Source organism: Lupinus angustifolius, chromosome LG08, assembly GCF_001865875.1.
Source record: "Lupinus angustifolius cultivar Tanjil chromosome LG08, LupAngTanjil_v1.0, whole genome shotgun sequence".
Classification (NCBI taxonomy): domain Eukaryota; kingdom Viridiplantae; phylum Streptophyta; class Magnoliopsida; order Fabales; family Fabaceae; genus Lupinus; species Lupinus angustifolius.
In genome coordinates, this window is record NC_032016.1 from 2,188,931 (window position 1) to 2,201,598 (window position 12,668).

Below are 12,668 nucleotides of genomic sequence, written 5' to 3' on the forward strand. Positions count from 1 at the left end.
GGGAACATATAGAAGCACATGGAATTCATTGTTGTGTTGCTATAATAAGGTCACTTTCTCTATACTCTATAGTGCTTATGCTACCTTATGACTAGTGAGGTGATGAAGCAGAATAGTACCACACTGTATATGTTTGTTTTGGTGCTGATAACTTTTTATAACTTTAATAAATCTGAGTTGTTTGATGAAAATATAGCAACTCAGATTCCAATTTCAAAAAAATCAAATCAATATATACTATATATTAAGCTACTAATATTCATTAAAAAAAAGTTGAATTCACTAAATTCATAAAAGTGATTAGTTATCAAAGTTACTAAAACATATATATACCCATGAAGTAGTGTACATGGCCCTACCATTTGGATTGTCTCATGAGCTATGATGGCATGGGATATCATAGCACCCCTATTTGTGCCCTTCTCTTCCCCACCCCTAAGCGTGATTCCCTCTCAATCTCTTCAATTCTTCATCCTTATTATGGTCACAATTTTCCTATTCCTATTCACTTCGCTATGAGTTTACGAGAAGAGTGCAACCAAAAAGACTAATAATATATCTTAATCTAAGGTCGTTTCTCTTTTAGCTACGTAACTCACCTATAAGTATTTAGTAATATATTTTTATCTAGAACCTATATGTAATTCTTTTCGTGACAAAATTCACTATAAAAAAGATAAATTACTAGGACTTAAATACATTAGGAGAACATAACCAAAAAAACTAATATATTAGGTAAGAAAGTCTCATAACTTTAATATCATATTGAGTTTATCATGCTACTCAATATAAGACTTAATAATACCACATGTCAAATTTGGCACACAATGTACCTATATTTTTATAAGAAGTATTGTAATAATAATATAAAAATTATTCAACTGCAAAAAAAATTGTTTACTGTGCACTAACCATGTAGCTTTTGTTACCTTATGTACCACATTACATAATATACAGTCATCTGCAACAATGTTTACAGACCTGACATCACCCGAATGTGTGTCATTTTTTAAGGAAGATGTCTTGAATTATGATCAGAGTTCATATTGATATATTGATGTGACTTGTCTATAACGTGATGCTCCATTTATATTTAAAATTGAAGTTTAATACCATATAGCATATTTGATACTAGTAAGATATTTAGTATCAAATAGTTTGACTTTGATATTTTATTCCAGATAGAGAATGAGAGAAAGAGAGGAACTCAAAATTGAACACATATTATTTGAAAGAAATTACTATTAAAGAAAAGAGGACACCTCTATTTATATAATTCAAACACACTTAATATAGCTGGCACGGAAGCATATTTAATGTTTTATAAATTGTGTTAATTTATGTGTTATTTATTTTAATTGAATAAAAAATATATAAGTTAAAAATTTAATAATTAAATATTTTTCTGACTACTCACATTAAATAACACATGGAGTGACACAATTTATATATAGTCAACTAACAAAGTTGCCTTAGATTATAGAGTAACGGTGACATTATATTAATATATAACTCAAAGTATACATCATAACAAATAAGAATGCTCTTATTAATGTTGCAATTCCAAACATAGTAATCCAAATTATTTGAGGTCCCAAGTTTCAATGTTTTGATATTGAACACTCTAATCTCAACAAAAGTTACAATTCCTTTTGTTAGGAAATCTAGTATGAGTTTCAACTTCAACTATATTAAAATATGGGGTCTGATTTTATTTATTTATTATTATTATTCCTCTTTTGATTTATTGAATGCAAATACCTTAAGGATTTTGAATTCTCCTCGGAAGAGGAATAAGAATTGTTGGTTTTGTTTAGGTAGCAAATTATCATATTTGTTGATTTTCTCATGGTTACTCCCACCAATATTATATTACTATGTGTGTCAACTCATACATGAGAAACATGCTTTTAATAATTAAGGAGTTTATTTAACAAAACAAGTATGAGTTCTAATCAAAGTTTCAAATATGAGTTAGAGTATTCTATATATATATATATAAAAGTGTATCGTGATTACAATTGTAGTTTTATTATCAACCACAAATGTACATAATTATTCAAAACATCAAGGTTTTTGAAATTACTGAAAATGTTTAAAAATCTGTTATTTAAAAAATTGACTCCAATTATTTACATGAATATAGGAAGTCTCACTTATTTAAAAATGAATAAAAAAGCCCAAGTGGACATTTAATTTTTTAAATTGATACAAACCTGCAAACTTAATGCATGCTTGAATTATAATTTTCAAAATGAGTTATGATTTGGTTTAGTAAACAATAAGTTTTAAGTTACTAAATTATTGATTTTTTAGAAATAGTTTTTTTCCGGAAAGAACATTATTTTAGTAATTTTAATAAGAGTTACTTTACATGTATAATTACAAAATTAACCTTCATTATTTTGGGAGATTTTGAAGTTGTATAGTTAAAGAATAATTCTTTAGAAAAAATACAACACTACGCCAGAATTGATATTTAACAACGTACATTTAATATCGCTTATGTGTTGAACGCTGTTAAATATAAGGTGGAAAAGAATTAACAGCGCTCATTGAAGAAAGCGCTGTTAAAGGTTTATTTTTAACAGCGCTTATTGAAGAAAACGTTATTAAAGATCATACTTCATATATTTAACAACACTTCTACAATAAGCATTGTTAAATGTGTTATCTTTAACAACACTTATTTAAGCAAGTGTTGTTAAAAATGTGTTATCTTTAACAACGCTTATTGAAGAAAACGCTATTAAAGATGATACTTTATATATTTAACATCATTTATTCAATAAGCATTGTTAAAGATAACACATTTAATGAATCTTACTTAAACAAGCGTTGTTAAAGATAACACCTTTAACATCACTTATTGAAGAAAGCGTTGTTAAAGATAACACCTTTAGTGAGCGGAAATTTTTTCAAATTCAAAAACAAAACCTCACATACAATAATATAATACACATATCAATCAGTTTATTATTTCTCTTACTTTTCTTCTTCTCCATGACATTTTTTTCTCTTTTGTTTTTAGTTTCTCTCTTCAAACAAGTTATCGGTTTTTGGTTTTTCTCTTCACGCATAAGGTAAATCGTTATCTTATTTTAGCTCATTTATTTATTTTTGATTCAGTCTTGATGTTTGCATTTACACCATAAATAACAAGTCTTTATTTGTTGTGAAGTTATGCAGCTATGATGTTATAGGGTTTTGGCTATGGTTCACTGGTTTAGAACACAAGGTTTGAGTGTAATGGTAAATATTCTTTAACAATTGCTGCTAATTTTGTATTTTTTTTCATAACTTTTGCAATTTGTTTAGAGATGACATTTTTATTTGTATTTGCAGCTTGCATTGATCATTGAGGAACACATGAACACTCTGTAAGGACTTGCACATTGGAGGAGAAAGAATGAACAATTTGCGTAAGATCTCATTACTAATATGTTATTTTATAGTATTGGAATATGTTAAGGTTGAATGTAGCTAGAGTCGTTGGTGATTTAACAAATCTATCGCAAATGTGGTGGAGTTGGGCATGCTTGTCATGTGTTTAATAGAATGTATGAGAGAGATATTGTCTTATTAGAAAGTAGACATTTAACAGTGCTTCAGTGAACGTGGTTAAATGTCTACTTTTATAGCTTTTGAGGTGCTTTGTTAAATGACAATTTTAGACGTTGTTGCTTTACTATTCTATGTAGTGCAAGAAATCGACATTAATGATGTTTGAGACTTGTCTCTTAAGTTTTCTAAAAACAAGAACTCACATTGTTCTTCATTGTGGAAGAGGTCAATTGAAATCTGGATATTCTTACTAAATTGATAAGAGTCGTTCTTGGATAACTTTGGGTTACTATCTTGGGATTTTGATACTTAAGTTAGTATAAGTATATGCTTTAGAGAGAGAAAGTTGAGTGAGAGTATGATTTTTTTCATATGGGTGACTGTAGGAAAAAATTATTTGATGGGAAGATGTTGTATCACTTGAACAAAGAAATGGTTGATTGATATGCATGTAGAAACCTCCAAAGCGTGTGTTGTTACACTAACATTTAGGTTCGATTCGCCCCCACCAATTTAAGTATAATGGATGCAAATAGGATGAACAACGAATTCCCTTCAAGATACTTTGGCAAACCTTGATGTGTTTTGCACAAATACACAAAGCATATCTTTCAATAGTAGTTTACAAACTTATGGTTCCTACATTTCTCTCATGCATTAGAGAAATGGAGGACAATTTCTTAGAGATCAAAATTTGTGTGTCCAAATCTGATTTCAAGTGCCTCTATTTATAGAGATAACAATGTCACTTGGTGAAGAGAAATACATTTGAGAATCTACACTTGTTCATTCGAATAGGTATATAGTTTAACGGTTCGAAATTCTACCGAATGTATGCCATAGTCTAGCGGTGGGTTATGCCCATTGTCAACCGTGGTGCCCCTGTTCGTATATCTTCCATAATATTTATATATTTATTCATGAATTTAGATATTTTGGAAATATCTCTCACAATGACTTCACCTATTTCTATTGAGATGGAATGGTCTGCATTATATTCCAATGGGTGGTCATTAGAGATGGCAAAATAGGCCGCCCGACCTGTTTTGCATGTGCCCGCAAAATTTAAGTGGACACGAACTTGCCTATATTGTCTTAACGGATAAAATTAAATGTTCTATCTGTTTTAAAATGGGCTAACAATCATGTGGGAGACCCACATACATTATTTAAGGATTAAAAAAAGTCCATATAATAAAAAAATGAAATTAAATAAAGTAGTTGAAGATAAAAATTAACAAAAACTTTAATATTTTATATGTAGTTGAACAACTCACATTATATTATAATTTTTTGAGGCATTAAAATTACATTACATCATATTTTATATAAAAAAATTTCTTATTTTTCTCTAAATTATGCCCTTAGGCCGCTCACATTGGCCAATTGAAATACCCACGAGCTTGACTTGCAAACGAGCAGGGGGAACGAGAATATGAGGGAAATTTGTATATCATGCCCCCAAAAAATGTGGCTATACAGGCGCGCCCGTAGGCATTACTTGTTTTACCATCTATAGTGGTCATCATCCTTGTGGGCTACATGACTTTATCCTTTCTCACATTGGTAATGTTGTAGATTTGAACTATCTTTATCATGTGGGTAACGTGAATCTGCACTACTTAGGTGGCATGGTCTTATCTTTGGTGTGAAAAAAAGTTTTCATGTGTTGTAGTTACTAAATTAATCAAGTCTTGTCATTGTCATCCTTTTCTTTAGCTAGACTGGCTTTCCAGACATGATCAGTAGTTGTGTGGACTGGATTTCATTTGTCTGGTTATTGGCTTGATTCCTAGTGGCCGGCCATTATTGACTAGTCCTGACACTAGGATAGAATAGTTGCCCTTAATCTACAGGTGTAGTCGTAGATGGACGTGGCATAAGACTCAAGTTTTTCGTTTTAGTTATTGCAAGTCTTTCATTCTTGTTATTGCAAGTCTTAGTGGATTGTTGAAATGATCCATTCTTTCGGGTTGGTGACATCTGAATGCATCATGAGTTTCAGGTCTTTAACAAGCATTTTAGGCAGGAAGCCTTTCAATTATTCGACCAATTTAACTTGATTTGGTGGTATCCTTTTATTTTTTGTGAATTTAGCTGGTACATGCCACATGGGTAGCCATTATTATTGCTTAGTTGACGCTCGATACGTGATTAGTTTGGGATTGATGACCGCTTCATTTTTATCGTGGCTTGTGCGTGCAAGTATCTTTCTTCCATCAATCTACGATGTCGTTTTTTTTCCGTGTCCACCATTAATTTTGAAATTAATAGCAATAATGAGCATTTGGGGCACACTTACGTTGATGGGTTATCCTGGGCCCATTTTAAGATGTTGATGGGTTATTCTACATCGCCCGCCTCTTCTTCCGACTCTTTAGAGTCTTTCACAACACAAATAAAGATGAAGATAAGGCTGGGAAATGAGGATGGATGGCATTCAATCAAAGAATGGGTAGTCCTTGTTTAGTCCTTTCAAGCCTTCCTTTAATCACAAGAAGATTGAATTCATTCTGTCAAATAATTACTATATGAAAGCTCTATCAATCTACATTTTCAAATTTCTTGATCAATCTTTGATTATATAATTCTCCTGACCCTTTTCTTATATGTCATTGTTAAGTGCAAAAAATGTTTTAGATAATAAGGATTGTTGATATTGTAAATGTTAATAAGGTCCAAGTTATTGTGGGCCATAGTCTTTATTTGTATTCTTTTATATAGTTACATTTCCAAAACCCTAAAAAATGGATAAGAGTTTTCTTTCTTCATCTTCATCTCTTTCAACATGGTATCAAGAACCTAAAAGCTTTTTCCCTCTCCAACGTGTTCTGTAGTTGTTGTCGCTGCTACCTTTCATGCAACATTTCTGGCTGTTTTTCCATGCTGACAGCCTTTCTGGTCGTTTTTCGCGGTGCAAGACTCGCCTTGGCCTCCTGGTCCTAGATCTATGTTTCTTTTTCCGAGTTACGGTGTGTTTCACATCCAACAACCACATTTCTGGTGTAAACAACCTCTGTCGTGCAAACAACTGCTGTTTTTTTCATCTATCTCCCCTTCAATTATGGCAGCCCTTGGTTCATCTCAACGACGACCCAAGATTGACAATACTATTTTCACAAACTATATCACTTCTCCACTCTCTATGGAAAAGTTGGATGGTTTTAACTATGACACTTGGGAATAAGATATTCAACTATGGATTACTGGTCAAGGGTATAAGGAACATCCCACTAAGAAGGCAAAAGACGTGCATGTCGTTGAATGTCTAAAGTATGAGAATATTAATGCACAATTGTGCAATGTCATCAAGTCAACACTACATCCTACTATAAAACCAATTTTCAGTCCCCATCTCATTGCACCTGAGAAGTTTGATAGTCTTATGTCCAGCTATCTTGGTCGTGTTCATGCTACACTCCATCAACTTAATGAACTTTTATCTCTAGCTCCTCTTGTCGCTGCTGAAAAGAAGAGAGAACTTGAGCAACGTAGCACCTTCTTTATGATCCTTGCACTTTATGGTTTGCCTCCAAAGTACATTTCTACACGTGATCATATTTTAGGGTCGATGAAAGTCCCCACTTTATCCACAACATCGTCGATACTCCTCCGGGTCCCAATGCAGTCTACTCCAGAAATCTCAGTTGTTCAAAGCCTTGGTGATACTGCTGCCCTTGTGTCTCAACATAACACATAAGGACGCTTTCATGGTTTTTCATCCAACTCCAAGAATCATCCAAGTGTGATCATTATCATCGTTTAGGACACACTATTGATCGGTGTTGGAAACTACAAGAGTACCTTCCATCACGCCTTGTTAATGCAACTGAAACTAACATACCTCAGACTTTGCTTCAACCTACACCTACTCCAGCTGACTATGTTGATTTTCTCCAATGGTTTGAAAGTCACAATAACTTTGGTTCTTGTGCATCAATTATGCAAACTGGTACTTCCTCTGCTTGCACCTCTCAGTCTCGTTCTCTTGGATCATTGGTTATTGATTCAGGTACCTCTAACCATATCACTAGTAGTAAGACTTTGTTCTCCCCGCTTTCTGAATCTAGTTACTTACCTACTATTACTTCAGTTAGTGGTACTGAAACCAAATCTCAAGGGATTGGTACTGTCAAACTCCTTAATTCCTATCAATTCATAATGCATTTCATTTCCAAGAGTGTCCTTTTTAATTTGATTTCAGTCATTCATTTGACTCAATCTCACAATTATAATGTTATCTTTACTAACCACAATGTTACCTTGTAGGACCAAAGTTCGGGATAGACGATTGGTGTCGGATGTGAATCCCATGGCCTCTACTACTTATCTTCACCCAGGATATGCAATGTGAGAGATTCACCACTTAAAGTTCATACTCAATTGGATCATCCAAGTTTTCACAAGCTTCACAAGTTAGTGCTTAGTCTGTCTAAGTTATCTAGTTTACATCGTGAGTTGTGTTAGTTAAGGAAACAAATTCGTAGTTGATATTCCAATCGAGTCGATCAACGTGCATTGTCCCCTTTTGTTTTAGTTCACTCTGATGTTTGGGGTCCTTGTCATATTAGTACTAGTTTTGGGCATAAGTATTTTGTAACTTTCATTGATGATTTCTCTCGTTGTATGTGGTTATTTTTAATGAAAAATAGATTAGAGTTATTCTCTATATTCATGCGTTTTTATCACGAAATTAAAACATAATTTTATATTTTTATTCGCTCCTTATGTAGTAATAATGCCTATGAATACTTGTCTATGCAATTCCAACATTTCATGACCACTAATGGCATTCTTCATCAAACCTCATGTGCTCATACAATTAAACAAATGGGGTTGTTGAACGCAAAAATAGACATCTCTTCGATACAACTTGAACTATTCTTCTTCACGGTAATGTTCCATCTCGTTTTCGGGATGATGATGTTCTAACTACTTGTTATCTCATAAATCTCATGTCCTCATCTGTCCTTGATGATGCAGTACTCTACTCTGTCCTTTTTTTCCCTATACACGTCTTCACCTATTTTACCTCTTGTTTTTGTTTCACGTGTTTTGTTCACAATCTCTCCCCTAGCCTTGATAAACTCTATGCTCGCTCCCTCAAGTGTGTCTTTTATGGATATCATCGATCTTAGAAAGGTTAACATTGTTATTCACCCACTATTCAATTTTACCTAATATCAATTGATGTTACCTTTTCAAGTCTATTCCATACCTTGAGAAACAACCATCCCCTCATGAGCCTTTGCATATAGTTGCCCTAGTTCCTCCTATAGTTTAGACTCTTGTGCCTATGACCCCACCTACCCACTGTGTGGATCACCCAATTGAACGACGTCTATAGTTATATCATCGTCGTCCACGACCTCCTTTGATGTATATCCCTGCCCATGGTCTTTTTGTTGAGGTCATTCTAGATTCACCACCGACACCTGTTCCATTCCCATTTTTGGCCCTTCCACATGAATATGAACTTCCCATTTCTCTACATAAGGGTATGCGTTCTACTCATAATCCATCTCCTCATTATAATGTTTTGAGTTATCATCACCTTTCTTCTCTACATTACACTTGTATTTCCTCTTTGTCCTCTGTTGTTGTTCCTAACGCTGTAGGTGAAGCTTTTTCCTACCAAGCTTGGAGACAATCAATGATTGAAGAAATGTTTGCTCTTCAATGTACTGGCACATGAGAACTTGTTCCTTTGCCTCCAGGGAAGTCTTTGGTTGGTTGTCGTTGGCTCTTTACTATTAAGGTTGGTCCTGATGGTAAGATTGATCGATACAAGGCTCACTTGGTGGCTATTGGATACACTCATATATATGGCCTTGACTATAGTGACATTTTCTTTCCTATTGCCAAAATGACTTATATTCACCTTCTCCTCTCTATTGCTGCCACATACCACTGACCTCTTCATCAACTTGGTATTAAGAATGCATTCCTACATGGTGATCTCGAAAAGGAAATATATATAGAGCAACCACCTGGGTTTGTTGCTCAAGGGGAGTCCAATATGGTTTGCAAACTTCATAGATGTCTTTATGGTCTTAAACAATCTCTAGGAGCTTGGTTTGGCAGATTCAGCATGATAGTAAAACAATTTGGTATGTTTCGAAGTGGTGATAACCACTCGATTTTCTATCGCCATTCAACTCAAGGATGTATTTACTTGATTGTAAAAACTGGCAGTGATCAACGGGGTATAATCCAGTTAAAACATCATCTTTCTCATCAATTTCAGACTAAAGACCTTGGCAAACTTCGTTACTTCTTGGGTATTGAGGTGGCTCAATCTAAAGATGGTCTAATGATCTCATAAAGGAAATATGCTTTGGATATTCTCGAGGATACATGTTTACTGAATGCTAAGCCAGATGACTCTCATATGGATCAAAATATCAAGCTCCTACCTAACCAAGGGAGCCTTTTTCATACCCAGGGAGATATAGGAGATTTGTTGGGAAATTAAACTACCCCACAGTCAATCGCCTAGATATTTTGTTTACAATTAGTGTGGTAAGCCAATTCTTAAATTCTCTTTGCCAAGATCAATTGGATGCAGTAATTCAAATCTTGAAGTATATTAAGGGTGCTCCAGGAAAATGTATTATTTATGAAGATAAGGGTCATACTTAGATTGTTGGCTATTCAGATGCCGGTTGGGCATAGTGACAGACGATCCACTACTAAATATTGTGTACTAGTCGGAGGAAACCTAATATCCTGGAAGAGCAAGAAACAACTTGTAGTTGCAAGATCTAGCGTGGAAGCTGAATATAAAGCAATGGGGTTACTGACTCAAGAACTCATTTGGATGAAACATTTACTTGAAGAACTTCATATTGGAGAGACTAAGAAAATGACTCTACTATATGATAATCAAGCGTCATTGCATATAGCTTCAAATTTTGTGTTCCATGAGAGGACTAAACATATTGAAGTAGATTGTCGTTTTGTTAGGGAAAAGATCGAATCAGGAGATATTATCACTAGTTTTTTTTAACTCTAATAATCAAATAGTAGATGTCTTCAATAAATCTCTAAGAGCTCCACGAATCGGTTATATATGTAACAAGCTCGGCGCATATGATTTTTATGCCCCAGCTTGAGGAAGAGTGTTGATATTGTAAATGTTAGTAAGGCCCAAGTCATTGAGACCAATAGTCTTTATTTGTATTCTTTTATATACATGCATGTCCAAAACCCTAAAAAATGATATGAGTTTTCTTTCTTCATCTTCATCTCTTTCAACAAGGATAATTGGGCACTTTTTGACCTTATAAGTTTACATAAATGTCAGTCATACTATGCATTAAGTTAAATAATGATCAAATTCTATATATCAATTTTTATGTCATTCCAAATACACCATCTAAAAGAGAATAGATATGGAAGCAGAAGATAAATATGAATAGAATCGTTAGAGATATACATGCTGAAAAGAAGATAAATATTAGAATAAAAAATAAATCTAATCACAATCTTTGAAGATAATCACAGAATCACACTAAAATTAGGATTAATAGGAGGAGGATTAAAGACGACACGACTCTTTGCAACCTTGCATTGAAGAAGAATGTGTACCTTTCTATGGTAAAGAGGAGCTACATCCCTTCTATTTGGGATTAAATATCTATTTTATTAATATTTTATTATTTTTATTATGACTTTGTGCTTTTAATAATATTTTATTATTTTTCATGTCTACTCATGTTTCTAATGCTTGTTTGACGGGACAATCCAATGCAGGATTTAAGGGTTGAATATGTGTAATGAGAATTTCATGTTTAAACTAGTTCTAGAATATACTATCTAGTAATATGTTAATTATAGAAATGAAGTTAATAAACTAGGCATTATAATATTCAATTTATTACGATTGATTGATTAATTTGTTAAAGGATTATACAATGAATTGGTAATAGATAAGGACTGGTTGTGGAAAATTCATAGGAATAGTTATATTTATTATGTCATTATATATTGAATATTAGATGTTGAATACGAAGTCTAATCTCAGGTTCTACACTATCAAATCAAATTCGTCATCTTTTACTTTTGTTTTACTTTTACTTTCATTAATTAATTTTCCAATCAAAACCCTTATACATCCTATTTAAGTAGGTTTGCTAAACAATAAATAACAATCAATTCCCCATAGATAAAATACTCTTTATATTTCTTTTGACAATCCATTTAGTTAAAATAACAACTAAACTAATTTGCCAATTTTGGTAACACTAGCATTGACAATGCATACAAACTAGATGAAATTATAATTTGATTGAATTGAAAATGTCTTACGTTAATCATTTAATAATTTCATAAAATTGGTCATTGTATTTATGATTTCCATTTCAAGCGAATTTTCATATATGATAATTAAAAGTTTAACACTCAATTCCATTCTTAAGTTAGTTATATCATAATTTGATGAATTTCGTCATTGTATTTATGATTTATATTTTAAGCGAATATGATAATTAAAACTTTAACACTCAATTTGAATGTAAAGCTCTCTATTCATGTCCATTCCACATGTCAATCCACTTCCGAACGTATTCTTATTGTGTGTAGGAGATGTTGGGTTAACTCATTAAATTAATAACACCAATTTTTGTTTAATTTTCGTCATTCTTGGTACTTTGAGGATAAGTGTGATCAATAGTATTATTTTATAGCTCTATAATTATTCTAATCACAATGTTGGAAATTAATCATGAATGATATAAATACCTCTTGAGCTACTCCTCTCATAACCAATTTGTTTTGAGATGAAACATTAACATGATATCAGAGTCAGAGTCCAACTTCTTTCTGATTGTCATGAGCCAAAAGTTACCCTTTAGTTGTGGGTCAAATTTAACTTTTCGCCGACAGACTTATGTGGAGAGAGCATGTTATAAAGTAAGTCACATATCGCTTATCTCATTGTCTCAAGAATGATTTAAATACTTATTGATTTACTTCTTTCGTGACCAATTAGTTTTGAGATGAAACCTTAACACACAAAATAATCATATTAACATTCCCAGCCACCTTAGCATGTGTAACAACTTAAAATTAACTACCCAAATATTCTTAAGATTGAGTTAAGA

At 32.8% G+C, this 12,668-nt stretch overlaps 1 long non-coding RNA gene across 1 annotated transcript; it reads right to left on the bottom strand.

Annotated features, from left to right (window-relative positions):
• LOC109353586 lies at window positions 2,145-12,465 on the bottom strand. Its single transcript, XR_002108470.1, has 3 exons — window positions 12,331-12,465; window positions 8,796-8,801; window positions 2,145-2,155 (listed from the first exon to the last, which is right to left on the bottom strand). It is a non-coding gene; the product is annotated as an uncharacterized LOC109353586 (long non-coding RNA).